The sequence below is a fragment of the Mus musculus genome, chromosome 5 (genome assembly GCF_000001635.26).
Source record: "Mus musculus strain C57BL/6J chromosome 5, GRCm38.p6 C57BL/6J".
NCBI lineage: Eukaryota > Metazoa > Chordata > Mammalia > Rodentia > Muridae > Mus > Mus musculus.
Genome location: NC_000071.6, coordinates 149,220,630 through 149,248,563, shown reverse-complemented (window position 1 = coordinate 149,248,563; position 27,934 = coordinate 149,220,630). Strand labels below are relative to the sequence as shown.

The window sequence follows — 27,934 nt, the reverse complement described above, 5'->3', positions numbered from 1 at the left end:
AAGAGCAATGGGGAGAGCCAAGCACCCTCCCCCATACAATGGTTACACACCAGAGCAATCACAAAGGAGTCTGGCAAGTGTTATCCCCGCCCCCAGCAAAGGATGACCCCTTTTGACTGTGACAGGAGTCCAACTGGAGATGAAAGCACAGAACTTCAGTGAGTGGCAAACAAACTGCCATAAACAGGGTTCTCCAATAAGTCAAGTGAGTCTCACAACAGGAAGCAAACGCTATACGCTGCAGGGAGACATTGCACCAAAAACCCAGAGCCTGGTGACAAGTTTGGAGGCAGTAAGTAGCCATCTTTAAAAAAGACAAGCCGGGCACGGTGGCGCACGCCTGTAGTCCCAGCTACTCCGGAGGCTGAGACAGGAGGATTGCTTGAGTCCAGGAGTTCTGGGCTGTAGTGCGGATCAGGTGTCCGCACTAAGTTCGGCATCAATATGGTGACATCCCGGGGACAGGGCACCACCAGGTTGCCTAAGGAGGGGTGAACCGGTTCAGGTCAGAAACGGAGCAGGTAAAAATTCCCCGGGCTGATCAGTAGTGGGATCGCGCCTGTGAATAGCCACTGCACTCCAGCCTGGGCAACACAGCGAGAACCCGTCTCTTTAAAAAAAAAAAAGACAATAACCACTTGTCAACGTTTCCCAGTCCAATGCTTCTCCCACTCAAAGCATTGTGAAAGCTGAACACCAATACTAGGTCCCACGAGTCCTCCTAACACTGGTGGGAACTGAGAAGTCTGGCAGGAACTCCAGTCAGATGGTCACCTCTTTATGGAGAGCCAGAGGCAGCCAGGGAGACCAGCAAAGAAAGGAGGAAGCCTAGAAACGTGAACTACTTGCTCTGGACAAGGAAACCCTGCTCTATCTGTGCTCTCTTACGTCTCTGCCTCCTCGACCTTGCACTAGAGAAGCCCCACTATGAGGAGACCGAGAGCTGCCCTCCTCTGACCGCGCATCCTTTTCAAGAGAGAGCAGAAAGCGTTGTCCGGCTTTCCCCATTAAACAGACGGAGAGATGTTCTAAGCTGGCCAGGATTCTGAACGCCCTGCCAACGGTCTTTTCCCAGCAGGTTAGCAGCGTATCTGTCACCGCACCTCAGCCTGTGTGCTCTGCAAAGTCAAGGAGGGGAGCTAACAACACGGGGGGGGGGGGGGGGGGGCGGGGGTTGCTCAGTGAGATCTGTCACTTCCTTCAAGACAGAGAGGAATCGGTCAGCTGTTTACTAGGAGTTTGACCCCAGAATTCAGGAACCTGGCTCAGAAAGAGATAAAAGTTGGAAACTGGTTTGCTAGCGTTTTGGCTGCCAAAATCTGACGCTGGGAGTGGCTGCTCTTAGAGCCATTGTATGTGGCCTTGGAACTGGATTGTGTAAGAGACATAGTAGAATATGTATACACATAAGCACACACAGTTCCCACATGTGGAACAGACACACTCGTAACATCTATATACACACATGCATCCACTCATAGCATCCCTGATGGCATATGCATAACCAAGGCCCCTCAGTGTAAGACGCCCTCAGTTCAGAACTTTCCGGTCGGGCATGGTGGCACATGCTTACAATTCCAGCATGCCCAGCAGGTAGGACAATCATGAGCTGGAGGCCTGGACTATAGCAAGACTCTGTCTCAAAAACAGGGAGATGTAGCCTAGAATAAATCAACTACACTCCAGTGGAAGGCCACACATCCAAGAATTTTTGGGCATCGAAAATTGGTCTTGATGGAGGGAAGGGCACAAAGTGAGGAGTGAGGAGGGCAGGGGGTGGGGGTCTGGGGAGAGTGGGGGAGGGGTGGATGTGATTGAAGCACAGTGAGTGGAATCCCCAGAGAACTAATGAAAAAGGAGGAGGGGAAGGAGGAGGAGGGGGAGGAGCAGGGAGAAGAGGGAGAGGTGCGGAGGAGGGAGAGAAAGAAGAAAAACTCAAGTGATGATGGTGGTGCTGATGGGGGTTGGGTGGTGATGGTGATGGTGGGGTGGGGTAGAGGTGGTGGTGGTGGTGATAATGATTGTTGTGATGGGGGTGGGGATGGTGGGGGTTGGGTGGGGTGGGATGGTGGTGGTGAGGGTGGGGTTGAAAGGAGGGGCTACAGAACTACTCCATACCCAGAACCCTCCGCTCCCACAGCCTGACCTGTGCGGGAGCTCTACCACCTGCCTGTTCTGCATGCAGATGAGAGCACCATTGCCTGCCCGTTTCTGACTGTGCTGTCTCTCCCCAGCCTTCCCCACCCCTGCTCCCCACGGGGGGGTGGGGGGTGGGGTAAACACCCTTATCTCCCTGCAGAGCCAGGGCCGTCGCCGCGGTTGTGGCCTCACTTCCGTGTACCATGCGGGAGGAAGCCCTGTTGTTGGGTCTGTAGGACAGTGAGCTGTGTTGACACTTCCTCTTTCTCAATGCCTGTGCCACTCGCTCAGCTTCTCCTACCACAGTCCCCTCCCTCAAGTTCCTGGGGCCTAGGATCCTAGTCCCTTCCCCCTCCACCACCGATAATACCCCATCTCCAGATGTCCCGTCCTTCCTGCATCTTGGGAATCCTCTCGGGCTCGGCTCAGAGGCACACGTAGCCTCTCCTGTTGCCAGACATCTGCCGGAGAAACAGAGTGAGAGGAAGTTCTGGGGGGCTGACATAGCCACAGCTGGAGGGAAACCGGCAGCAGAATGACGAGGAACTCATTTTGTCTGATCACCATACTTAAAGACGTTTCAAAAAAAAAAAAGAAAAGAAAAAAATTTCCTGCTATCTTGGTCCCGGCTCCTTACAAATCTAACACATGCCCTGTTGTCTGTGGGTCCTACAGTCGTAACACAAGCCTAGCACATGGGCTGGTATCAATTCAATTTTGTCTCCAAAATTTGACAGGGAACTTGAGAGTACACATTACTTGTGATCAAGGTTGTTGCTGATACAATTCATCATACCGGGGCTCAGAAGATGACTAATGCAACCACGGAGACAGCTGGACGGATAAGAGCTGCTCTTGTGGAGTGCCTGGGTTTGGTTCCCAGCATCTGCTTGATAACTGCAGCTCTGTGGGATCTAGTGCCTTGTCCACCTCTGTGGGTACCAGGCACATCCATGATGATACACAGGCATGATGAAACATAGACATATATACAGGCAAAACATCCATATACCTAAAAAGCAAATAAATTAAACTACAAGAAAGAGGGCCTTCATCCAATACGAGCAACATTCCTATAAGACCCTGCAATAGACACACTGGGGTGGTGGGGGGTGGGCAGGGCACAGCATGTAATGATGAAGTCAAAAAACGGGAGCTTTCTGTCTACAAGTTCAGGAATGATGACGGTCACTAGCAACACCAAAAGCTGAGAGAAAGGCATGAAGGCTTCCTCTCAGAGCTCTTAGAGAGAGAGCACAGCCCTGCCCTGCTGACACCTTGACACTAGACTTCCATACTCTATGTGAATCTATCCTCTGTCGTATGCCGCTATAAGAACAATAAAGAGCTCAGATAAATCGCCCGGCGCAGAACGCCTCCTTCTGATGCCCCCTCCCAGTGGAAGACACGTGCGTTTCAATCCATCACACCGAAATGAAAAGTTTCTGGTTGAAGCCTGCCGTGCTCTCACCTGCTTACTGTCACCTATCAACAGAGATTCCAGGAACAGAGACAGGATACCGCTGAAGAAAGACAAGTGGCCACAGCAAGCAGGGTACATGGGTTGACAAATCCTGCACGCAAAAAAAATGACATAATCGCTCATCTAGAAAACTTGAGCAAACACTTGCTGGAAGGAAGACACGGCAGGATTCCCAGACCAGTCAGTCAACCTGTGCACCCTTCACTCTGTCATTAAGCAATAAAAGGCCGGACCCAGAACCGTATGCTGAGCTCACAGGCATCCCTTGGACCCAATATCTGTCAACATGTCGTCTCTGGCTTTGACATTGATTTATTGAAGGTTTTAAGGAGGTGGGTATTATTCAAGGATTCAGAAATTTCAAACGCTATCAGTATTCTGAAAAAGAAATTGCTTTCAGTGTTGTAAATAGAGTTGTCCAGTAAAATATAGGAGACTCAATTAAATTTTAATTTTGGACAATGAATAATATTCTGGTATAAAAGCACGTGCTTTTGTGTGTTTGAGGGGTTTTCACATCTTTTGTTAATCCTGTGAAAGTTTCCTATGTGCTTGTAATGTATTTTGATCATAGTCATTGTCTTGCCCCACTCCGAACCTGAACCTTTCTTCTTCTGAAAGTTCAGCCTCTACTTTCATATAATGTGTGTGTGTGTGTGTGTGTGTGTGTGTGTACTGTAAGTGTATCTCAAAATACGCATTCATACCTCACGCATGTAGTGGTGTAGAGATACACACACATACACACACACATGTTTATCTTGTATATGTGCCTGAACATACCTATCCACACCATATGCATGCAGTGCCTACAGATGCCAGAAGGGGACATCAGATCTCCTGGAACTGGAGTTACAGGTAGTTGTGAGCCATTATGTAGGTGCTGGGAACTGAACCCAGGTCCTTGGCAAGAGCAGTAAGTGTTCTTTAACCAGTGGGCCATCTATTTTGTACCTGGGATGGTTTTAAATAGCCAGATTATATTTGCCAAAATTCTCTGAACTGTGCATTTAAAATGCGCAAACAACATCTCTAAAAATAAATGCCCTGTTTGCCTAAGCTTGGGGAGTCGGGTTTCTGTGAAAGTGGCTGACCGTAAGCCCTGGCTAATTAGAAGATGAGAGCGGTGAACTGAAAGCAAGTGGAACCTGGGATTCTCAGCCCACTGGGTTCTCAAGCCTTCAGAGGGAGTGGTACTGGTTGCGCTAAGCTCGTTCTTCGGGCTTCTGGTTCGTTTGGGTGATAAAAACTACCCAAAAGACTAAGATTTGGGACAAATGCGGTTGTGTGAAAATGAGACCATATATGCTTATTCCAAGGGGAGACTGAAGGGCCAGGAGAGTCAAACTTCCGAACTTCCGGTATGTGCAGGCAACTTGGGAAAGCTTTAGAAACTCGAAGCCATGAAATCAGGTGTTTGAACCAGACATACTTAAGTTTTTGACACACAGAAGGGCCCAAAATGGCACCTCAGTTAGATGGGGGGGGGGGGGGGGGGAGACGTTACACCTGGTGCTCTTGTTCCCACCAGCAGCCGGCAGGCGTCTCTGTCCCTGCCCTTTCTGGACTCCTCCTGAGTGGTTTTAGGTCAAAGCAGCTTTTGCAGCCACACAGGACCCTCCTGTGGCAGAGCCTTCCCTTTGCTCACCATTCTACCCAAATCCACTGTCCACAGGGGGGCAACCGCTGTCCACAGGGGGCAAAGAGTCTGCTCTGCAGGTCCCTAGCCTTGCTGGTAAGAGAAGTTTAAAAATAACCTAGGAAGGGAACAGGAGGGAGTCAGTGAGCTAAAGAGCAACATGCCAAGCAACAGGGAGATGCCAGCAGCTGCCGAGAGGATATGAAAAGAGGGAGAAACAGAAACTCAAGGTCCTCCCAGAGACAACTAAAAGACACTCTGTGGAGGACAAGGTGGGAAAAATCAGGAAAGAGAAAGAGAAAGAGCCCGGTGCTCAGAGCCCTTGCTTCTTGCTTCTTCCGTGTGTGAAGGAACACAATGTTGCTTTCTTCTCCGGGTAATGTGGATCTTGAGCACAAACCCAGCAACATCTTCCTTTCTGATCAATAGAGGAGGAAGTATTTAACCTTAATATTATTTAGGATAGTCTGGCATCCAGCTAAAACCTTGCTGGGGTAGCCTGAGACTCAGGACAGGTCTAAGAGAGGAAGGCATCTTCCTGCTGTCCATCTTTTCTGCTGTCTACTTTGCTGGTGAGCCGTAGCTCTGGGCCATGAGAGAATCACTAAAAGCAGTGATGGGCTGTTGGCTTCCCTTCAAGTTTTGTCAGCTTTGAGTCACTCTAAGGCCAATGTCCTTGGTTCCTCTTCAGTGCTGCAGTTCGTTTCAAGCTTTTGTGGCTCTTCACCGCCTACAGAAGACCGGTGCCAGCCTTTGTTAATATAGCAATGGGAGACTAGTGATTAAAGATGAGTTAAAAGCAACATGCAAGTTTTTCGTTGTTTTATAAATTGGCCTTTCTCTCTCTCTCTCTCTTCCTTTATAGTTAGTCAATCATGCCACTTGCCTCAGAGGAAGCCACCATATTGGAATTCATATGAGGGGTCACCCCCAAGCTCCTTATAGTACTCCCTACTCAGCCAGTCCTAGTGGAGACTCTGAGAACAGAAACCTGAAGCTGTCCTGTCAAAACTGCATGCCTTTTGGGGGCTGTGCGCATCAAGCTACCAAGTACAAATCCCAAGATGTCTGCCAGATTCCTGGTGGAATCCAAATGGGGTGGGGAGGAGGTGTCTTAGTTAGGGTTTCCATTGCTGTAAAGTGACACCATGACCAACGCAACTCTTATAAAAGACAGCATTTAATTGGAACTGGCTTATAGGTTCAGAGGTTCAGTCCATTATCTTCAAGGTGGGAAGCATGGCAGCATGCAGACAGACGTGGTGCTGGAGAAGGAGCTGAAAGTTCAACACCTTATTCCAAAGGGAACCAGGAGAAGACTGTCTCTCATGTGGCCAGGAGGAGGGTCTCAAAGCCCACCCTCACAGTGACTTGCTTCCTCCAACAGGGCCACACCTCCTAATAGCAGCACTCCTGGGCCAAGAACATTCAAACCACCACAGGGGTGTAGGGATGCTATTCCTAATCCCTACTCCTGGTTGCTGGGAAGACACCAGGCAAACGCTGCTGCTGTTGGCAGTAATGACCGTGCTTGTGATACTAAAGGCACTATGGGAAGACAACAGTCTCGGAACCACACAGAGGAATACATGAGCAATATGAAAGTAACTTTCTTTTTGTAATAAAGTGGTTACCCAAATTGGTACTACCAAGCTTACACAGCCAAGATGGCCTCCGTCTTTTATCCCTAACGCATGTGGGGACTGTATCTGATCCTACTGGTGGGAGATCAACTTCACAACCACCCAGAAGAGGAAGGAGAAGGCTCAGGGAGCATTCAGTTCAGTTTGAATGTTCCCTCCAGTTGGTGGCACTGTTTGGAGACATTTAGAAGGTGCTGGAGGAAGTATGTCACTGGGGGGTAGATTTTAAGAACTTGAACCCTCACCTACTTCTTCATGCTTGTGGCTTAAGATGTGAGTTCTGCCAGGTCCACTTCCCACCTGGCGCCATGGACTCTCACCCTCTGACACTGTAAGCCAAAATAAACCCTCTCTTCTCTAAGTTGCCTTGGTCATGATGTTCTATCACAGCAACAGAGGAAATAGCCAATACAGAGGGTGATACATTTATTAGAAGAGTTATTATTGCTGCCACAGGCAGATGACAACATGGCAGGAGCTCTGAAGGGAGGAAGTGAGGGATCACGGGGCACAAGTGGGAATTTCTTCTTTTTCTGAGGATGGGTGTGGCTTCTCAGCATAAGCCCGCAGCCAGGCTCTCTGATTCCCCAGACAGGAAGCAGGCAGGCTGGTGTGAAGCAGGGTTTGTGGCCATTAGTACCCATTTGGATGTCAACTCCTGGCACCTGGGAGTGTGTTAGCTAGAGATTCACAGTCAATGTTCCTATGAGAAGAGAGGGTTGAGGAAGATTCTGTGGCCTGTGCGGCAGCTGGATGCTAACATGACATCCATTTTTTAAAGATTTATTTATTTATTTATTTGTTTGTTTGTTTGTTTGTTTAATGTATATGAGTACACAAACACACCAGAAGAGGGCATCAGATTCCATTCAGGTGATCGTGAGCCACCATGTGGTTGCTGGGAACTGAACTCAGGACCTCTGGAAGAGCGGTCAGTGCTCTTAACTGCTGAGCCATCTCTCCAGCCCACATCCGTATACTCTTAAGGTGGGCTCCCAAGTTCAGAGCAGAGGAACCCTCATCTTCCAGCAGAAGTGAACAGTGGAGGCTCCAGCCTTTTTTCCCACTCCCCAATCTAAGGAAGGTAACTTGACTTACCCAATCTGGAACTGTGAGACACACACACACACACACACACACACACACACACACACACACACACAAATGCAGATGTGCAGCTCTGCCCCCTCCCAGCCCCATGGTCAAGCTGACTTGTTCCTAGCTGTCCCTTTCACCAACCTTTTCCTGCAGGTGGCAAGATGCAAAATGGCATACAAAGCTTCAAACCTTCAAATGTCAGTACCTGAGTAAGCACATCATTTCAGAGCGATAGGTGAGATTGTGCTGAAGTCTAATCCCCCACAAACCACTCAGGGGGCCATTGAGGACTCCTGGCATTCCTGCGTGAACTGCCTGGCTGTTAGGCCCTTTCTTCTGAGGAAGCTGTTTTCTCCAGGAATGGTATTACCATCTGCCATCATGACTGTAGTGGAGACCTCCAGAGTACATTGGCCCTGCCGAATACTCTGCCCCTGCTGTAAGTCTACTAGGCAAAAACAGACAAACATGCTTGTGTCTCTCCCCGATGTCAGAACATATTGAATAACAATAAGTTCACAAGCTGTATCAGTTTGCCAAGCAGTTCCCATTTCCCTTGATAGCTGGCTGTTGGCAAACATGAGTTCTTTTATTCTGATCTTCAGTGTTAACGCTCAGATCACACATTACACATCACACAGGAGGTATTTTTATATATGTTCACATGTATCATATGTATAGATGTAGATGCAGAACCTGTAAATGTTGAGGAGGCCACAACAGCAGTTGCCAAGCTCAAAGAGGTCTCACTAGAGGCAGAGGCACAGCTGGATGCTAACATTGAATTTTCATACACTTAACCTGGGCAAATACAGGTATTTAGATATTAGCAAATTCAGGCCTATCCTGGCATTATACTTCCTTAATCCTAGCACTCAGGAGGAAGAGTGGGATGGATCTCTGAATTCTAAGCCAACCTGGTCTACCAATAGGTTCCAGGACAACCAGGGCTACATAGTGAGACCTAGAGGCAGGCTGGAAGCTTTTGGGGATTGGGCCAGGTTTCCAGCTTGAGTGAAGCTAGAGGTGAGGAGAAAGACTGGGTTTGGATGGGTGGATGGATGGATGGATGGATGGACAAGTGGGTTGACGGGTAAATACATGGATGGGTGGATGGGTAGGTGGGTAAGTGGATGGAAAGGTGGGTGGATGGATGGATGGATGAGTGGGCAGATGACAGACCAGACGGATGGGTGGAAAGGTGGGTGGGTGGAAAGGTGGGTGGGTAGATGGATGGATGGATAGATAGATGGATGGATGGACAAGTGGGTTGATGGGTAAATGAATGGATGTGTGGATGGGTGGGTGGGTGAGTAGGTGGGTGGAAAGGTAGATGGGTAGATGGGTGGATGGGTGGGTAGATGGGTGGATGGATGGATGGACAGGTGGTGGGCAGATGGGTGGGAGGGTAGGTGGATGGGTGGATGGGTGAAATGGATGCATGGATGGATGGGTGGATGGATGGATGGATGGATGGATGGATGCAATTCAACTAATGCAATGGTCACTGAGCTCAGGTAAAGTCCTCAGAACAGCTGAGTGTTCTCTACCCATGTGTCCCTTGATGGCACACTGTATGGGCAGATAAAATACCAGTAGGGTCTTATAGTGTTAAATACCCTTCTCTCTATGGCATTCAGGCCAGGGTGCTGCACCCTATGACCGACCATCTGGTGGCTTCAAGTTCTCCAACCTAGACTTTATGACATGGATTTAATATGTCCACATGGTTATATGAGCCAAATATAGTTGGGTACGTTCATAGGTAGTCCACAGTTACCATTCTTAACCTGTGCCCCCAAAAAGCCAGGTTTAATTAATAATTCAGCAAAAAGAGCCAAATGAAGAGTAAAAAGCAGAAAAGGAAGATGCAGTCAATGTGGCCACACTGAGAAGAGGAACACAGAGAGATCTAGCAACCCCAAGACCACCTTTAGGATGTTTAAGTAGAGGGCTGGGGTTATGTGTATCCAAGCAGTCCTGGCCAAGGTGTGGTCCATCCCTGATGGACACTCTCTCTCCTGTAAGGTGGTGGTTTGACAATCTGTAAGTCCCTTTCATGAGAAAAGTTTCCCCAGGCTGGCCCAGGCTTTCAGCTTTCTGCTCTTCCCGCATGAAGTTCCTGGGGACATTGTAACTTCTTGGGCATCTATTGTTTCAATGGTCTGGGAGGCAAAATGAGGGACAGCAAGTATCTCTTTTTACTATGGTAACCCCTGCCAGACTGGACACGGGACATTTGACTTACAGGAATAAGTAATCAATCTGTGCTTCGTGTATGGTACGGAACAGCTAATGTCTACATGGTTACAAACCAGTCACCCTACCTCTATATTTATGCTTAAAGCCCAATACTGCTTGTTAAATTAGTCACAGCAGCCAGGAAGCAAAGGAGGGAGGACATGGTCCCAATGTCTCCTCCAAAGGCCTGTCCCTACGAACCTAACTTCCTCTGCTAAGCCCTGCCTCCTGGAGGATCCATCACCTCCCATTGGAACCACAGGCTGGAAGCGAGTCCTAGGCAGACCCATACTGTATCAATATCAGGTCTAAGTGAGCAAGATAGTATTCCTGTTAGACAGTATTTTCCAGAGAGCAGAGAATGCACTCATTTTAATGTTTGATTATCATGAAAAGGAAGACACGATTTTAAAATGCTTGCATTGACCTTCTCCACGGCAGTCGTGTCTGCTTTCCTGGCCCCAGCAGAATCTAATTTAGAAGCTCTTCACCCTTTCTCGTCTTCCTTCCGTGTTTTCTGGCACGGTCCCAGATCAGACTTCATCTGGTGCAACAAAGCATGATACGAATCCCAACGGGGTTGGCTTGGGGCCTGTTGTGAGATCTGTAGAAACGATGCTTACATCGTGGTGTTTTTCTTGTCCCGTATCACCTGGACAGGTATTCCCTTCAGGCTGTCTGTAACTGTCACGGAAGGCAATTTCACGAGAGGCGTCCTTCCACTTGGGATTTCTGGGCGGAGGGGTTGCCGTTAGCATCTGATTTGCACCGACTCGGTTGGCCTCTGCTGCCAAAGAGAGAGGCAAGAGACAGGCTTTCTGTAACACTGGCAGTCTGACTTCATCTCCTCCAACAGATCGGCAGCAGAACAGGCTCTCGCCTGTCAGACCTACCTGAAGTGCCCTCTTTCATGCAGTCCTATCTGTCAGCTGGAGGACCAGTTCTGGGAGGTGGACGTTGTTCTTCGGGCTCCAAAGGCCATATGCTAAAAATACTGATGGCAGAGACGGACACCCGAAGAGCACTTGGCAGTGAGGATACTGTGCTGTGTGGAGCCTGTCCTTCAGGGGAAGATCTCCCAGCTGCCCAGTGTAAACAAACACAGTGCCCCACCCTACGTGAGCTCTGAGAACGGGAGGGGGGCTTCTCACTCTGGGTGACAGGGGACCCCTCTCTTTCTGGCCTCTCACCCTCTGCTTCCTGGTCTAAGTGTCCTCTTTGGGTTCATGAGATCTTGATACCCCATAGTTGTGGGTTGAGTATCCCTCTAAATCAATCCGTGGGAACATGTGGAGGTTTCAGTGGATGGCTTAATGTCTTTCTTGTGTGTTTTGGGCAGTTCTCAGGAAAGCGAGTGAGTTCTCACTCCCGTGGTGCCGAACTAGTTCCTGGACCATCAAGTTCTGAGAAGGAGAAAGCAACGCACAGCCTTCACCAACCAGACATGGCTGCCCAGTCTTGGACTTCTCAGGTTCCAGAGCAATCAACCAAAATAAACAAGTGATTTGGGCCTCAGGTAGTCCCTTTAGTAATGGAAAACTGAAAGGTCCCGAGTACAAGACGCAAGGGGGATAAATGGGCAGATTATCCCTTCAGGTGAGAAGTTTACTGTGGGTTGAATAAGATGGCTCAGAAGCTAAGGGTGAGTGCTGTTCTTCCAGAGGACCAGAGTTCAATTCCCAGCACCTGCATTAGGCAGCTTACTCAAGTACAGCTTTGTGTATAATTCCAGCTCTATGAGAGGTAACTCTTTTGACCTCTGAGAGCATACACAGAGAGGGGAGGGGAGGGAGGGAGGGGGAGGGGGGAATGGGAGGGGGAGGGAGAAGGAGAATAATGTCTTAAAAGCAGTTTATTGGACTAGAGAGATGGCTCAGTGGTTGAGAGCACTGCCTGCTCTTCTGAAGGTCCTGAGTTCAATTCCCAGCAATCACATGGTGGCTCACAACCACCTGAATGGGATCCAATTCCCTCTTCTGGTGTGTCTGAAGACAGCTACAGTGTACTCATACACATAAAATTAATAATCTCTTTTTAAAATGTAGTCAGATACACAGAAGGTAATAGATTGACTTTTTAGCCCAAGGTCATCTTAGCTTCAGACTTGTAACATCCTAACTCTCCATACCTGGCAACAAAGTTCAGCTAAAGCTACTTTTCTAGGACTTGAACTCTAACAGGCACCTTTCACTGTCCCTTCAGATTGCCTCGGCCCTTGACTTTATCCTGAAGTATCTCCTTCCATTCTCTCTAAACAGACTTTCCATGCCCTCTGTCTTCAGTATTTCAGGAAACCCTTAAGCCATGACTCTGCCTCTAACCTCTCTCGGCAACCCAGACATGCACAGAATTCGCACTAGCCTTGGCTTTGCATCTCTTAGAAAACATTACCTAGTTGTTCACAAAACAGTGGGCAACACCTCCGTGTCTCTATTCAGTTGTCCATTGCTGTGTGACAAGTTACTTCCAAAAGTTAGTGACTTATTATAGCAATAACATATCATCTTTCCAATTAGAGAGATTGGCTCAGCAGTTAAGCACACCCATCAGTCTTGAAGAGGACCAGGGTTCGGTTCCCAGCACACACACACACACACACACACACACACACACACACACACACACACGGTGGCTTACGACCCTTTTCTGCCTCTATGAGCGTCAAATGTGGTGCACATACGTAAATGCAGGCTATCACTCATGCATTCACAAGTAAATAACTAAATCTAAAGATTAAAACAAAAGACAGGGGCCTGGAGCGAGCAAGGGGTGCGGGGAATAGAAGACAAAAAACAAAAAAAAAAATTATCTCATTTTTCCTGTGGCTCAGAACTCCAGGGGTATCTTAGCTGAGCTTTCTGGCAAAGGATCTCTCTTGGGTCAAGATATTGGCTGTGGGCATAGCTATCCTCACCCTTGGTTTGTTCTAGAAGAATCTCTGCTATGACGGCTTGCTCACATGCAGAACAAGTTGCAGCTGGCTGTCGGCAGGAGACTTTATTTCCTCCTCTGGGTGAGCTTCTTCCTAGACCTTCTGCCTCCTCATGACTGGGCAGCTAGCTTCCCACAAGCAGACAGGAAGGAAGTGGCTACGCCTTCTTCAACTTGGTCCTAGAAGCGCTAGCCCATCCTTCCAGCCATAGTCAGTTGCCGAGTCAGTCACAAGTGATTCAGAGATGGGCAAGACACTTGCAGCTGGTTTGAAGGATGCGAACAGGTTCACAAATGAATGCTGGGCAGCAGCTGGCATTTGGAGGGGGCCAGGGTAGCACTGCAGACTCCAGGAACTATGCAAAAGAGGTGTCTTCGGGTCAGGAAATTAACTCTGCTGCAACAGGCTTTGAGAGCAACAGCAACCCTGCAAAGAGTACCAGAGAAATGGAGTATGGTGTGTCCATTTCACCTGGACCATCTTCTGAAGCCCCAAATTAAACAACCTCACCAACATCACCCTCTTTCCATGTAGAGAGATTAAAAGAAGACAATAAAGGAAATAGAAAAGGTGATGACCTAGGTGTGGTGGCGCACACCTTTACTCACCGCACTTGAGAGGCAAAGGTATACAAACCTCTGAGTTTGAGGTCAGTCTGGTCTACAGAGCAAGTTCCAGGACAGCCAGGGCTACACAGGGAAACCCTGTCTCAGAAAGCCAAAGGAGGTGGCCAGAGGAGACAGGGGACAAAGTAAAAGGTGATGTTTCAGCATTTGCTAGTGGAAGGAGTCATTGGCATATATGGCATATGAGTTGATGCAAAATGAATCAGTTCCCCTCTGCAGAATCTCGTAGCTGCCCTTCCTCCTGTACTGGGCAGCCATTAAGGTGGGTCAATCCTTGTGACTCCATCGAATCTACAACCTGACAACCTAATGAAAAAGCCAGACATGACAGCATATTCCTATAGGCCTAGCACCCAGGGCTCGAGAGCAGAAAGATTATGAATTGAGGGTAACCTGAGCTATACAGAAACACCCAGAGCAGGCTCAGAAAACCACAAGAAGAGACCGGAGATACAGCTTAACTGGAGAGCACTTGCCTAGCAGGTACCAGGCCCTCTGTTAAATCCCGAGCACCAGGAAGAGAAGACATGAAAATATCAACACAGGCCATCAATACTAGCCCTATAGGACCCTTACTTTTGAGCCATGACTCAGAACACCAGTACAGTACCATTATTTGACACAGAGGTTCAATAGCAGGATGGGATATTTCTCTCTATTTTGGATTTCTGAAATATCCTCATACGCGCTCATTTATTTTTAATGTACGTTCACCCGCGTCCTACACACATCATGCACATAAAAAGTGTTCGTAAGATCTATGAGCATTTGAAAACTTAATCAAAATAACACCCATGTATTTACCACCTGCTTGGGAAGTGTATATCCACTTATTATTAATAATAAGTTCCTACTATTTTCTAGGTATTTATGATGTGCCAACCCTGTTGCAAGTATTTTGCATATATTATCTGCTGGGTCTTCCTGCTACCCTTGTGAGTTAGCTACCATTAGCATCATCTGACTAACAGAAGAGCAGGCGTGGAGGGGGCTTTAGAGAAAGAGCAACGAAGCCCAGGGTACCAGAAAAAGCATACTTAGATCCTGGCAATCATCTGAAAAAGACAGAAAATGGAAAAAAGAAAAATGTACACCTTTCTGACTCAAGATGAACAGACCAAGCTGAACCTCCCGGTGGCTCGATTCATAAGGACTGCACTCTGTGTGTGTGTGTGTGTGTGTGTGTGTGTGTGTGTGTGTGTGTGTGTGTGTGTTGGGGATTCTGGGAAGGAAAAGGACAGTATTTCATTAAAGGAACAACTATCCCACCCATCTCTTTAGCATGGCTTAAGGTGAACCTGCCTTCCTGGGGGTGGTCCCTCTGCCAGGTCACTGACCCGTTCCTCTGAATTGTGAGATCTCCACCTAGGCCAGAGATTCTGGTCTCTCAGCCAGAAGTTTCTCCTTACTGAGCCTTTCTTGCCCTGCTAACATTGCCTCCTCCAAAGTGTTTGCCTACAGATTATAGCAGCCATCTACACTGCAAGGTAGCCCCGAGGGAGACTGATGAACAAGGAACAAGATCGTAAATACTCTAATCCTGCAGTTTAAAAAGGAAATCAAACTACTGGGGGCTGGACAGATGTCTCCGTGGTTAAGAACACTGACTACTCTTGCAGACGACCCCGTCCAGCACCCATGTGGCAGCTCACATCTGGAACTTCAGTTCGGGGGGGATCCGATGTCCTCTTCCAACCTCACCTCTGCAGGCTCCTGTAAGTGTGTCTACAAGCTGCGTTTTGGTGGAGGAGAGAATTGAGGAGTCTTCAGGGAAGCTTGTTCTCCAGGCTTCTGTAGAACCAGTGCCTGAGAAATGGGCCTCTCTTATTGCTTGTCCCTGCTGCCAGGAGTCAAAGCTCTGAGCTTTGCTGCTCTGCCGTTGAGCTGCATCCTCTGCACTGAGCTGCAACCATCTCCTCAGCTAACACTGACCTCTTAGAGCTATGCTCAGAAGAGCTAGCTCCACAGTCAAGAGCACTAGTTGTTCTTGCAGAGAGGACCTGAGTTCGATTCCCAGCACGGTGACTCCTAATGGCCTGATAGCCTCCATGGGGACCAACTATTCACACGGTGCACAGACACAAATGCAGGCAAAATATCCATAAACATAAAATAAAAGTAAATAAATATTAAAAAAAAAGCAGACAACTGTGCCTCAGTGACCCAGGGGTACACAGTGGTCCGATACCCTGGCCCCAGCCACCGTCTCCCTCAATCTTCTGCTTCTCAAGGCCTCATTTTGAAATCACCAGCAGTCTGAACTCCAGCCATCTCTCCAGCCCGCAGTGGGTTAGTTTCATTTAAAAAAAAATGATGTCAGTTGATTATACAAGTAAAACGGTCTCACCGTAGGACTGCCTGTTTATTAAGAGAGTAAATCAGCAGAAAGAAAGCACGGCCCCAAAGCAATTAAAAGAAACACAATTGCCTTTCTTTTTTTTTTTCAAATGGAAGATACACTTTTGTATGTCTTAAATTAAGAAAAATCAATAAAAATGATAAAATGCCATGCCAGAGTGACTCTAGGAGAAGCCGTCTGCTTACACAGCATGGTGGGGGGAAGCTGCAGTCACTACAGAGAGAGAGAGACCTTTGTGAGAGCGAGACAGAGAGGCTGTCCTGTCCTTAGTCCACAACACCCGCCATCCACCGAGAGCTTCTGTCTTCCCGTTAAAATTCTGTAAGATATGTCTGTCCTTTGTGCCTTTATCTCATTACCTACCAGGTACAGGATGAGACCAACGGCAAACCGACCACTGATCTGTATCTTACATGAAAACATCCTGCTCCTTACACTGCCAGGGAGATGTGGTGTACATTGCCCCCGAGACAACAGATCTCAGACCACTCCATCCACCTGCTCGCACTCTCTCTGCTGCTGCTAGCCCGAGTTGGAATCTCCCACATCCAATGCTGTGTGCTTTGCATCAGCCCTCTTCGCTCCCAATTAAAACCCCTACTGGAGTCTTGGTTCTTATTCCTATAATCATGGTCGACGGTCCTTTTGTTGGATATGGCTGTCTTTCTGGAGCACCACCCATGGACACACAATAAGACAGTTTCTGGGATGTGGGTGTTGCACTTGGCATCCAGGTGTCTTGCCAGCCAGTTCCCCTCTCCACACCCACTCTGCTGCTTCTTCTCCCTTGGCTCACCCAGCCTCCCTTCACAGTGTGCGTGCAGCTCACCATCATTGTCCTGCCTCACCTCCCTCTGCACATGAGGATCCTTGCCCTACCTGCATTGGTTACTTTTCTTATTACCGTGACTAATTACCTGACAGACAGAAGCATCTGTGGAGAGACTAGCTCATGTATTGTATGGATGCATCACCTGTCAATTAAAAAGCCAGTAACCTATGGCAGGTCTTGCGCGCTCCAGACTGGCCAGCAGTAACGCTGCAACAGGATCCTTCTGCACACGTTTATTGGGAGAGCTTGATTGCAGAGGCGAAGAGACCCCGAGCCCAGAACTGGTGCTGCTTATATAGGCCTAGGAGAGGCGTGTCTCACACCCGGATTGGTTATGCACTAAGCCTCATTTGCATGTTCCTCATCTGATTGGCTACTCTCTCTCTCTCTGTACCTCACAGAGCCTCATTATCATACCTCATTTGCATGTCTCACATCTGATTGGTTATACTCTCAAAGCCTTATTATCATGCCCCGGCCAGGCAGTGTCTTTGCAAAAAACTTTACTGCATATGTTCACATTGGTTGTTGGTCCAAACTTATGCGTGGTGGCCAGCAGTAGTCAGTGCCACTCTGCAACGGCACATGCGGCTTCCCACAGGCAGGAAATTTAGGAGGTGTTACATCCGGGAGGCACACTAAAGAGTTGCCTGGGAAGATGTGATGAGATAGACACATGGTACCTGAGCATAGGTAACCAGCCACATGGCAGAATGTAGGTTAAAATAATTGGGTTATTTTAGTTATGATTCTAGTAGAGCACATAGAAGAAAAATAAGAGAATTCTACAATTCAAAAGAAGGGTCCGGAAAAGAGGCGTTACTAGTAGAAGGGTAATGTAAAACACTTCCATTAGGATGGTTGTCAGTTTTAAAAACGTGAAGATACTGGAAACTTGTGAGAATATACAATCAGGCAGACACAGATCTTCAACTTCTGGATTCAACAAAATTAAGAGACTCAAATAGATGTCAGTACAGCCTTCTTCCTAGAAGTCAGCCACGGAGAGCTGAAGGACCAACAAAGTGTAGCACAGATATGTAGCTAACTAGTACTCAGCATAGAAGAGCCGGAAATCAGGGTTAGCGCTACTGTACGGATACGGATACGTCATCAGGACATCACTGAGACCAGCCAGTCACAAATGGGCAAAGACTGGGTAATTCCACCTAGGGGAGTTACTTAAGAATAATTAAATTAGTAAAGATAGAAGAGAGAATGAGGCTTATTAGAAAAAGAAAGGGGAGGTGGGAGTTGTTTAATAGATGGGAGTATTGGTAACATATAAGTGCACTTAATTCCGTTTGAACCGTAAGCTTTAAAGGGGTTAAAATGGAGCTGGAGCGATGGATAGGTGGTTGAGAGCTCCTCTCTTGCACAGGACCCGCGCTCAGTTCCCAGCACCCGCCTTGAGAGCCTCACAATCGCCTCCAACGCAGGCTCCAGGAGAATGCGACGCCCCGTTTGACCCCGAGGGCGCTGAACTCAGGATACACGCCAACACCCAGATACATGATTAAAATAAGTCTTTGAAATATGGCTCAATTTATACCAAGAGAGTAGCAATAGCTAAGTAGGAAGAGCCAAAGAGAGGAGGAGCAAGAGAAAGGGGGGAGGGCGGGAACGGGGACAGTATTTGGGATGTAAATATATGAAATAATTAATTTTTTTTAAAAGGAGGAAGGGTATGGAAGCTTGAAGAGCGGGACCTGAGGTCTGTGAAGTTGCCCCCTCCTCCCCTCCCGGTCTTTGGGGTGATGGGGGAAGGAGAGGTCTGACAGGGGCTCTGGCAGGTTTATCAAAGAATTATCCTTTCTCCCCCTCCCTTCTCTCTTCCTCCTTCCCTTCCCTTCTGCCCCTCCCTCTCTCTCCCTCCCCCTCCCCCTCTCTCCCTCCCCCTCCCCCTCCTCTGAGTGGGCACAATGCTACCTACCCCAACCCTCCCAAGGCAACCCCAAGTCAGTGAGTTAAATTCAGAAGTCAGGGGAAGGCCTAGACGTCACTGGCTATTTTAAAAGAGCGTTTTAATCGCCATAAATCCGATTCTGCAGTCCCCCTAAGCCATGAGTGCTCGAAGGAGGCTCCAGTCCGCTAAAGGGGTGTGAATTTATTCCCAGGAGGTGACGGGGGAGGGGCGGCGCGGTAGGTTTTTAAACGTATAAAGTATAAAATTCCCATGGCCCACACAGAGATCCACAGTTTATCAACCTCGATAAGCGGGAGGCGACGAGAACACTCAAAGGGGAGGGGCGGTAACAACCTTGAACAAGGGCAGGGCGCCCTGGCTCGGAGCCCACGCAGATTCCCGGAGCCTCACCCGGCGCCGCCCTGCTCTGCGGAGGATTTGCTGGGCTCGGCGGCTCCGCCCCTCCCCGCCCTCGCGCAGTCTCAGCCCGCAGGGCTCAGCAGGGCCTGGCGCCTCCCGGGAGTCCGAGGCGGCGACGCCCATGCTGGCCGCGGCAATGTGTACAAAGCGCACGGCCGCTCAGGCAGCTGTGTCTCTGTGGCGCAATCGGTTAGCGCGTTCGGCTGTTAACCGAAAGGTTGGTGGTTCGAGCCCACCCAGGGACGGCAGCGTTCCTTTTAGCAAAAAACATTTTTAGAAATGTTTTCTGCCATCCTGGGACGCCCAATCTGTTTGATAGCTTTCTAGGGCTCAAGCTACAAGCGGGCCTGCTGCTTCCACTAATTTTCAAGAGGGTACATGTAAGTCTGCTTTTTGAGTTTGGTCCAATTCTGCTCAGGAACAGCTAGGTGTTTTTTGCACTGGAAACCGGCAACCGGGACCACCCAGAAACAGCACCATTTGTGTGGCTCAGAAAAAAAAAATAATAATAACAAAAAATAAAAAATAAAAACAACAGCAACAACAACAAAAAAAAAAAAAACAAAAAACGACCCGCGGACCCTACTAATACAGTCTACTTCCAAATGGATGAGCAACAGATAACATTGTGGGCAGAGAGTTTGGGGACAGCAGGCCACGCTGACTTTAGCTAAGTGGCTCCCAGACTTGGGCAATGGGTTTGAATCTAACTACATTATATTTAATCTTAGACTGCTGTCAATTTCCCCCATCACATTTAACTTTATCAGAAATTGTATAAGTTCGTGTTTAAAAGTTTTAAAAGAGAGCCAGGAGTGGCGGTGATGCCTTTAATCCCAGAACCCAGAAGGCAGTAAGGCAAATAAATCATGGTGAATTCCAGGACAGCCAGGGGTACATAGAGAATTCTTGTCACAGAGGACGTTTTATGTTTTTTTCACAAAAGACTTTCCATAAAGACAGGAAGTTGTGACGTGAGGGTTTTGTGTCTGGGATCTACACCCACTCCTATAGAATACAGAGAACGGGAGTCTACAGAGTGGTTCACAACCTGTGGGTCACGACCCCACTAGGATCGTATATTAGGAATTCTGCATTAAAGATATTAATAATGATTCATAACAGGAGCAAAATGACAACTATGAATGAAATAATTTCATGGTTGGTGGTCCCCATGAAGAACTGTATTAAAGGGTCACAGCATTAGGAAGAGTGAGACCCACTGTCCTATGTTGACGTAAACACTCCCGAGCTACACTGCAAGAGCTCTCACTGCTAGCCACATCTGGCTTCTGAGTACTTGAAATGTGACTAGGACAACTGAGGGATGAGTGTCAGAGTAACGCCAGGCCCTTGATTAACATGGGGTGGAGACGGTACTGTGCGTGCATCTAGCCCCGAGCTCTATCCTAGCACTAAACAGAAACAGCAGGAACAGGGCCTTACTGGCCTAGAACTCATGGCCCGGCTGCCTCAGCCTTCTGAGTGCTGGGATTATAGGTGTGCGCTGCCGTGACCAAGAAAGACTGGATGTCAGTGAATTTAGTCAAATGCAGTTTTAGTTTTTAAATATAATGTCTAATTTTATTGCATTTTTATTGACACATATGTATGTACATGCAACCACATGCATGTGGAGGTCAGAGAAAACTTTTGGAAACTGGTTCTCTTCTGCACCCTTAGGGGTCCCAGACACTGAACTCAGGTCTGTAGGCTCTGCAGGGAGCACCTTCACCTACTGAGCCATCTCACTGGGTTAAATTTAAGCAAATTTAAGTAAATGTGAGCAAGTAAATTACAAACAATTCAGGATTAGAGGATGAAGTTCAAGACTGCTATGGGTAGGGTGTTTGTGTTCCCCCGAGTTCCTGTGTTGAATTCCTCCCCGTTGATAGTACTGGGCCCTCATGAGGGGGTATGGCCCGCACAAGAGGCCAAGGGAACTGGTTTGTCCTTTCTACCATGGGGTACAGTAGCATCAGAAGCAGATGAGACCTCACAGGGCACCAAATCTGCTGGTGTTTTTGTTTGTTTGTTTTTGTTTTTCTGACACAGGCTTTCTCTGTGTAGCCCTGGAGTCTGGGAACTCGACAGGCTACCCTGGAACTTGAATGCTTCTACTAAATACCTGCTGACTTAAAAAGCCCAAAGGAGGCTGGGACACTAGGCAGAGTAAGAGAGAATTCCCTAGAATGTTGTTAGGCGCATGCCTCTCTGAAGTCTCCATAATGCAAGGCATGAAGATTCCACACTGCTTATTGGTACATACCTCACAGGAGAAGCAAAGAAAGAGTGGTGGGCCACATGATCATGTCTACACTGTAGGGAGTTGGGTTTGTTTGTTCGTTTGTTTTGAGACAGGGTTTCTCTGTGTAACAGAGCCCTGGCTGTCCTGGAATTTGTAGACCAGCCTGGCCTCGAACTCACAGAGATCTGCTTGCCTCTGCCTTCGGAGTGCTGGGGTTAAAGGTGTGTGCCACCACACACTCAGCTTACACTGTAAATCTTACCTAGCACATCTGCTATTGTTAGAATTAGGAGGGCTTCCGTCTTGAAACTGAACATAGTGACCAGAGGGTACAAGCTCCACAGAGTGGGACCTGGATGCTGTGCCAATGATCATTTTTAGGCCTGAAGACTTCGTTCCAACACCTGAACTGAGCACACGCAACCTTGTCCTGTGTCCCTCTGTGAAAATTCCCCGCTGACTATAGGCCACTTCCAGGGGCCTTTCCCTAATATGTCCTTGCTCCCTTGACCCCATTTGTCAGAGTAACAGCTGAGCAGTCTCCTTCTATGAACTTCCGTACCACCCTGAAACCAGCAAACTGCTTGTCGCCAGCCCTGGGAAACAAAGTCACCGAGAGCAGACACGTTGTCCGTGGGACACGGGGCTGTCACAAGATCAGTACAGAAGCAATCCTGCTTTGCTCAGGGTTGGATGATGGAGATTGGCAATCAGCATGAGACCCACAGGAGAATTATTTCTAGGCTGTTGAGGAAGGAGGCAATCATCGGGGCTGGACCTGTATCTTCCTGATGGATATGGACCAAGTCTTCAAGACCAAACAGGAGGAGGAACATTTAAGACTGGAAAACTCAAGCTAAGAAAGCAGATAGGGGGTAAATGCAAGAAGCACAGGGGACAAATGTCCTTCACTCAGCTTGTAGGTCAGGCTCTGGAGACCCCTGAATGAGGCCACACCTCAGGTGAAGTTAGGAACTAACTCCCAGAGTTCCTGCTCCAGGAACAAGAGGTAAAAGTGAGGTTACTCTGTCTCGTGATTTGAATATGCTTGGCCCAGGAAATGGCACTATTTGGAGGCATGGGCTTGTTGGAGAAAGTGTGTCACTGTGGAGGTGGGCTATGAGGCCCTCTTCCTAGCTGCTTCAAAGTCAGTCTTTTGGCTGTCTTTGGATCAAGATGTAGAACTCTCAGCTCCTTCTCCAGAACCATGTTTGCCTGCAGGCTGCCATGCTTCCTGCTATAATGATAATGGACTGAACCTCTGAACCTGTAAGCCAGCGCCAATTAAATGTTGTCCTTAATAAGAGTTGCCTTGGTCATAGTGTCTCTTCACAGCAATGGAAACCCTAAGACACTAGGCTAGTTTGGCAATAATGCCAAGAAACAAGAGATCAGAGACTGGCTGAGAGATAATTATATGTCAAGGGCAAGGAGAGGCAGTTCAGGGCTCAGAGTATTTTTTTTTTTTAAAATGGATGTGACTCTAGAAGGCTGGATGAGCAGGGGGACCTTTATTTGTTTCCGCCTCTGTTTCCAGATGTTGCTCGTACCCTGGACTACAGTGATCTGTCAAAGTCACTGTGAGCTACTTTACTGAAAGTTCTTAAAGAATTGCCTTCTGTAACTGAGACTGTAAAGTGGTTTTGGGGGTATATTAGACTCAGGGCTGAGAGGAGGGCTCACGCAAGGTTGCAAACATTCCAGCCCAAACAGGCATGGTTCACCGTGTCTCTAACATCTCGAGAATCTGAGCGGTCTTTGTGAAAACACATCTGATCTGCGAAGGCAGTTCTGATTCATTCGCTTACGTAGCATAATTCCCTGACTCTTCCTAGGAAGTTAAGGCAGGTCGCAGGGAAGGGACATCTTGCTCCCTGAGGGATTAGTATCCTTGTCCTTCATTTAGGTATGCAAAGTAACTAATATGAAAGGTTTTAAGGTAACACAAAAACCTGAATAGAATAAAAAGCCAGTTGGAGTTCTCCTTTTTCAACTAGATCAGTTAATAAGATTTGAGACAGTAACAGCTGTCTTGATGGCTTAATACAATGTGTCCTTGTTTCACTGTGGAGTGAGTGGCTCAGAAGGGCTTTGAGGGTGACCCTCTCAGGGACTTCTGCGGAGATTTACATCAGCAGATACAGATTTGCATCTCTCTCTCTCTGGCTTCCTTCACTCGCGGGAACCGAGCCAGTTCTTACTGTTTGGTTAGGGTTCGTTTGTTTTGTTTTAAAAGTAAAAAAACGGTGTGGATGTAGGGGGTCTCTGCAAATACCACGGCCAGCAGCTGTCAATCCAGGGAAAGGAAGAAGGAAACCCAGCTCAGCAGGACTCAGTAGCCAGTGTTAGTGCGACAGCCTGACACCAGCGTTTACTGTAGGCATATTTAAGCACAGCACAATTTGGAAACGTTTCCTGGTGATGATGAACCCAATCCCATGTGCCCAACTAAACTTAAGACATGTCTGCATCCAACTCGTACACGTGACATCTTCCATAAAGATGGGTTCTACAGACAAGTAGGGAAGCAGGCTCCATCTAAACAATGCTCGTAAGGGTCTCGGGCAGACAGTGTCGTAGATGGACTGTAATACACAGGCTCAAGATGAGGGCCTGGGAGAGCCAGGTGTGGCCTGGCCATGCACACAGCATGGAGGTTACCAACCGCCTCCAGTCCCAAGTCTTCTGGGTTTATACGTCTCTCCCATCGTAGGGATGACATGTTTACCATTGCTGGTTTCCATAGTGCTTTTCTGTGATCACGGGGACCTTCATCCCTCCTTCAGGTGGAGATGGGTGTGTAGTGCTCAGAAGCCAGAGGAGGAGGCTGGCTGGATCCCGTGAAGCAGAGTTCCAGGTAACTATGCACATACCCAGACACTTGGTGAAAAGCAATTTAAAGACACATTTATTTTGGCTCACATCTGGAAGGCATGTAGCCCCAGCACAGCAGACAAGCATGGAAGCAGAAGCCTGAGGCCATATGGTCACTGTATCCAGTTAGGAAGCAGAGTGACCAGGAAATGCTGGCAGGCTCTAAAAGCCCCTGACCCACCGAAGGGATCCACTTCCTCCTGAAGTCCGACACCCTTCCGGAACCCATGCTACCATCAGCTGAGAACCAAGTGCTCAAAAACACAATCTGTAAAGCTACCCCTAGAAATCAACACGTGCAATGTTGGGCCCCATTTTGGTCCTGGTTTGGGCCTTGAGGACAAACCCGAGCCTGACTCGAGGTTTGAGACCCGTCTCAGTCACTTCCATATCGGGGTGACTCAGCAAGACCTGTTTGGCCCTGCCTCTGCCCCACCATTGCTGATGTAGAGCTTTGCCATTGGCCCCATCAGTCACTCCATACCCTCCGTCACCCTTCCCTGCCTTCTATGTCATCTTACCCCACCCAAAACCCCCCTCCCTATGTTCCCAACCTATATAAGCAAGAGGCTGATGCCATAAAGTTGAGTTCCTGCTTCATCAAGACTCCCAGCTCGGTGCGTTTCTTTTGGGCCATCCTGCTCAGGCTCAGAGAGACCCCGGCAGGACCGGGACCTCTCTCCTCTTTCCTGGACCTGACAGCTAGGAGCCAGCAGACTGGTCCTCCAGGTGAGGAACCCCTCCCTCCTGACAGAAGAACACTGATGGGCCAAATGAAAGGAAATAAAACTTGAGACCTGTGATTCATGCAATTTATGTCAAATAGCCCAAAGAGTTGTTTGTGAGCTTTGAAACCTGGGGCTGAGAACATAGCAGAACAGGCCAGGTCATGCCCGGGCAGGCCCGTCGTTACATGTCCTGACTGCCCTAGTGCCTCCCTATCTCCCGCCCTTCTGACAGTCTGTTGATGTTTAAATGGACCAATCATGTGAAACCGCACCAATTCCTCCCCCAGCCCCACACCTTTTCTATAAAAACCCCTAGCTTCCAAGCGTCGGGGTCGAAACCACTGTCTCCTGTGTGAGATCCGTTTCGAACCGGAGCTCCGCCATTATGGCTCCACCATGTGGTCGACACCTCTGTCTCCTGCGGGAGATATGTGTCGGCCCGGAGCTCCGTCATTAAACTACCTCATGCTTTTACATCAAGATGGTGGTCTGTTCGTGATTCTTGGGTGCGCGCTGAATCGAGAATTGAGTGGGGGTTTCCCCACTAGGTTCTTTCACAATCTGTCTGCAGGTAAGTGTACCGCCATAAATTATGGGGCAGTTCTTATCCAGGTCTAACCACCCCCACCCCCACCCCCCCACTGCCCTGAGACCCTATATCCTATATCCCTCACTCAATCCCTTTGACAGCACCCTTTGGTCCTCCAGTAGACCCCCAGCCCCAAGACCACCTCCCTTGGACACCCCTCCCAACTGACCCCTTCCATGTTCTTCCTGCACCTCTGCCTTCTGCCCCGCCACCTTACAATAGGGAAGGGCTCGGTACCCGGTATGCCACCAGCCTTTACCCAGTGAATGTCAACCCTGGCCAGCATCTTGGTATCCTTGGGACCCCCAAGAGATTAAAGAACTGAAGAAGGCAGTGGCTGAGGACAGCCCCAATTCCCCCTGGGCTGAGATTATCCTTGAGGGCCTGGGTTGCCTGAGACTGGAAGGATTTGGCTAAGGCTGCCCTCTCAGGGTCGGCCTACTGTAAATGGACTGCCTATTTTCAAGAAGAGCGTCGGGTTCAGCAGGAGTGGAACCAAAGTGCTGAGCCCCCAATCCCCATCACTGCTGGCATGCTTGCTGGCACTGCTGATCAGTACTCTGCCCATCCAACAAGCAGCCATTCCCCCTCATCAAGATCAGATTGAGCCTTAGGCTTAGCAGCCTGGAAGAAGCTCGATGAAGGGCCGGCTGAATCCCCGACTTCGGGAATTAATCAGAAAGTCACTGAGGACCTTCCTTGTTTATTGATAGGGTTCATAAAAGCCTAAAGAGAAAATTCCCCACCAGCAATCTTTGAGATCGCTTTCTCAGATCGCTGGTGCAGAATGTAAGCTCCACCTCCTCCTGTCGCCCATAAAGAAGACACGGCCATCCTTGTAAATACCCTACAACAGACCTCTGTCGGCCAGGGGAAGACTTGTTTTGGTTGTGGCAAAGAAGGCCACTTTAAGATAGAGTGCCCCAACCTCTCAAAGAGTGCCAACCCATCTACTAACATAACACCCCTTGAACCCCTCCTCCCAGATGCAAAAAGGGCTTCCACTGGACCAGCACTGTAAGTCTAAGTTCAACCTAAATGGTCAGCCTTTAAACTCTAGCCCTGCTAAATAAAGGGGAGCCTCCAGTTAGTGCTAACTGGACTGTGTGCCTCTTGTCCCTGGGCTCCACCCTAAGATGACCCTTGCCATAGGCGGAAAAGCTTTCTGGTTCCTCATTGACACTCAGAGATCTAATGGTGATTAGAAAGGAGGAAGTCCCCACTCTCTGCAGCTTGTTCTAAGCCCGCCCTTATTGGGCATGGGGAGACAATAGACCTCATGGGAGACTGCCTCCTGGCTCTCCTGGGAGGACCATGATGGCCATCGTGGTAAAGTGTGACCTCTCATGGTTTCTAGCCTGACGGCTAACCTTCTGAGCCAAGATATACTTGGGGAGTCTGAGGCCTTTATTACCACTGATTATAAAAAGTTTCATTATGGGGCTGGAGAGATGGCTCAGCTGTTAAGAGCACCGACTGCTCTTTCAGAGGTCCTGCATTCAATTCCCAGCAAGCACATGGTAGCTCATAACCATCTGTAATGGGATCCAATGCCCTCTTCTGGTGTGTCTGAAGAGAGCAATGGTGTACTCATATACATAACATAAGTTTTTTTTTTAAGTTTTATTATGACCTTTTGAATACAGGAGAGTATGAACAGTCTTTTGAACAGGGAAAGATAGTGTTTCCAAATGATAGAGACGATTCTGATTTTGAGAAGACACGCCAACAATGCCCTTCGTCTCACTCCCATTTCTAAAGGCCACTGCTGCCCCCCCTCCCCCCCCCCCACACACACAAGATCCACTAGAAACCAGGAGATCCCATATGGGTTGAGCAGTGGCCTATTCCTGCCCCCAAATTACACCCTTACACCCTGAAGATAGTGAGAAGTTTGCCTTTTCTGTTCCTTCTGTTAATTTTGGTGGGCCTGATTCTAGGTTTGAGTGGATGGTTCTACCCAAAGCCATGGCCAATAGCACCGTGCCTCCATGTGTCATATTATATGCTTAATATTTGTTCACCCTTTCTAGATGACTCTAATATTATATTTTACATGTGTATGGATGATATTATTTTGGGTGCCCCTAGCTGTATGGGCCTCCAGGACCTTACTGATAAGTGTCTCTCCATCCTTAAATATAATTTTTGGGTTGCTTCTGAAAAGATTCAAAAGG

The 27,934-nt window shown here is 48.4% G+C and overlaps 2 long non-coding RNA genes and 1 other non-coding gene across 9 annotated transcripts; 2 read left to right on the top strand and 1 right to left on the bottom strand.

Annotated features, from left to right (window-relative positions):
- The first annotated feature begins 322 nt into the window (after positions 1-322).
- Gm24105 (predicted gene, 24105) lies at positions 323-11,752 on the top strand. 2 transcript variants are annotated; one of them, NR_166503.1, is made up of 3 exons: positions 323-1,078; positions 11,100-11,334; positions 11,583-11,752. It is a non-coding gene; the product is annotated as a predicted gene, 24105 (long non-coding RNA). The 2 variants fall into 2 exon arrangements; NR_166504.1 differs by having other exon boundaries at positions 11,100-11,361.
- On the bottom strand, positions 10,587-19,576 carry 2310047D07Rik. Of its 6 annotated transcripts, none has more exons than XR_001785026.2 (4): positions 19,253-19,576; positions 13,158-13,601; positions 11,137-11,646; positions 10,587-11,030 (listed from the first exon to the last, which is right to left on the bottom strand). It is a non-coding gene; the product is annotated as an RIKEN cDNA 2310047D07 gene (long non-coding RNA). The 6 variants fall into 6 exon arrangements; XR_001785027.2 differs by having other exon boundaries at positions 10,587-11,027; XR_003956022.1 differs by lacking the exon at positions 19,253-19,576 and having other exon boundaries at positions 10,587-11,027; positions 13,158-17,256.
- On the top strand, positions 19,490-19,563 carry n-TNgtt14. The gene has a single exon. It is a non-coding gene; the product is annotated as a tRNA-Asn (tRNA).
- Positions 19,577-27,934: the final 8,358 nt, after the last annotated feature.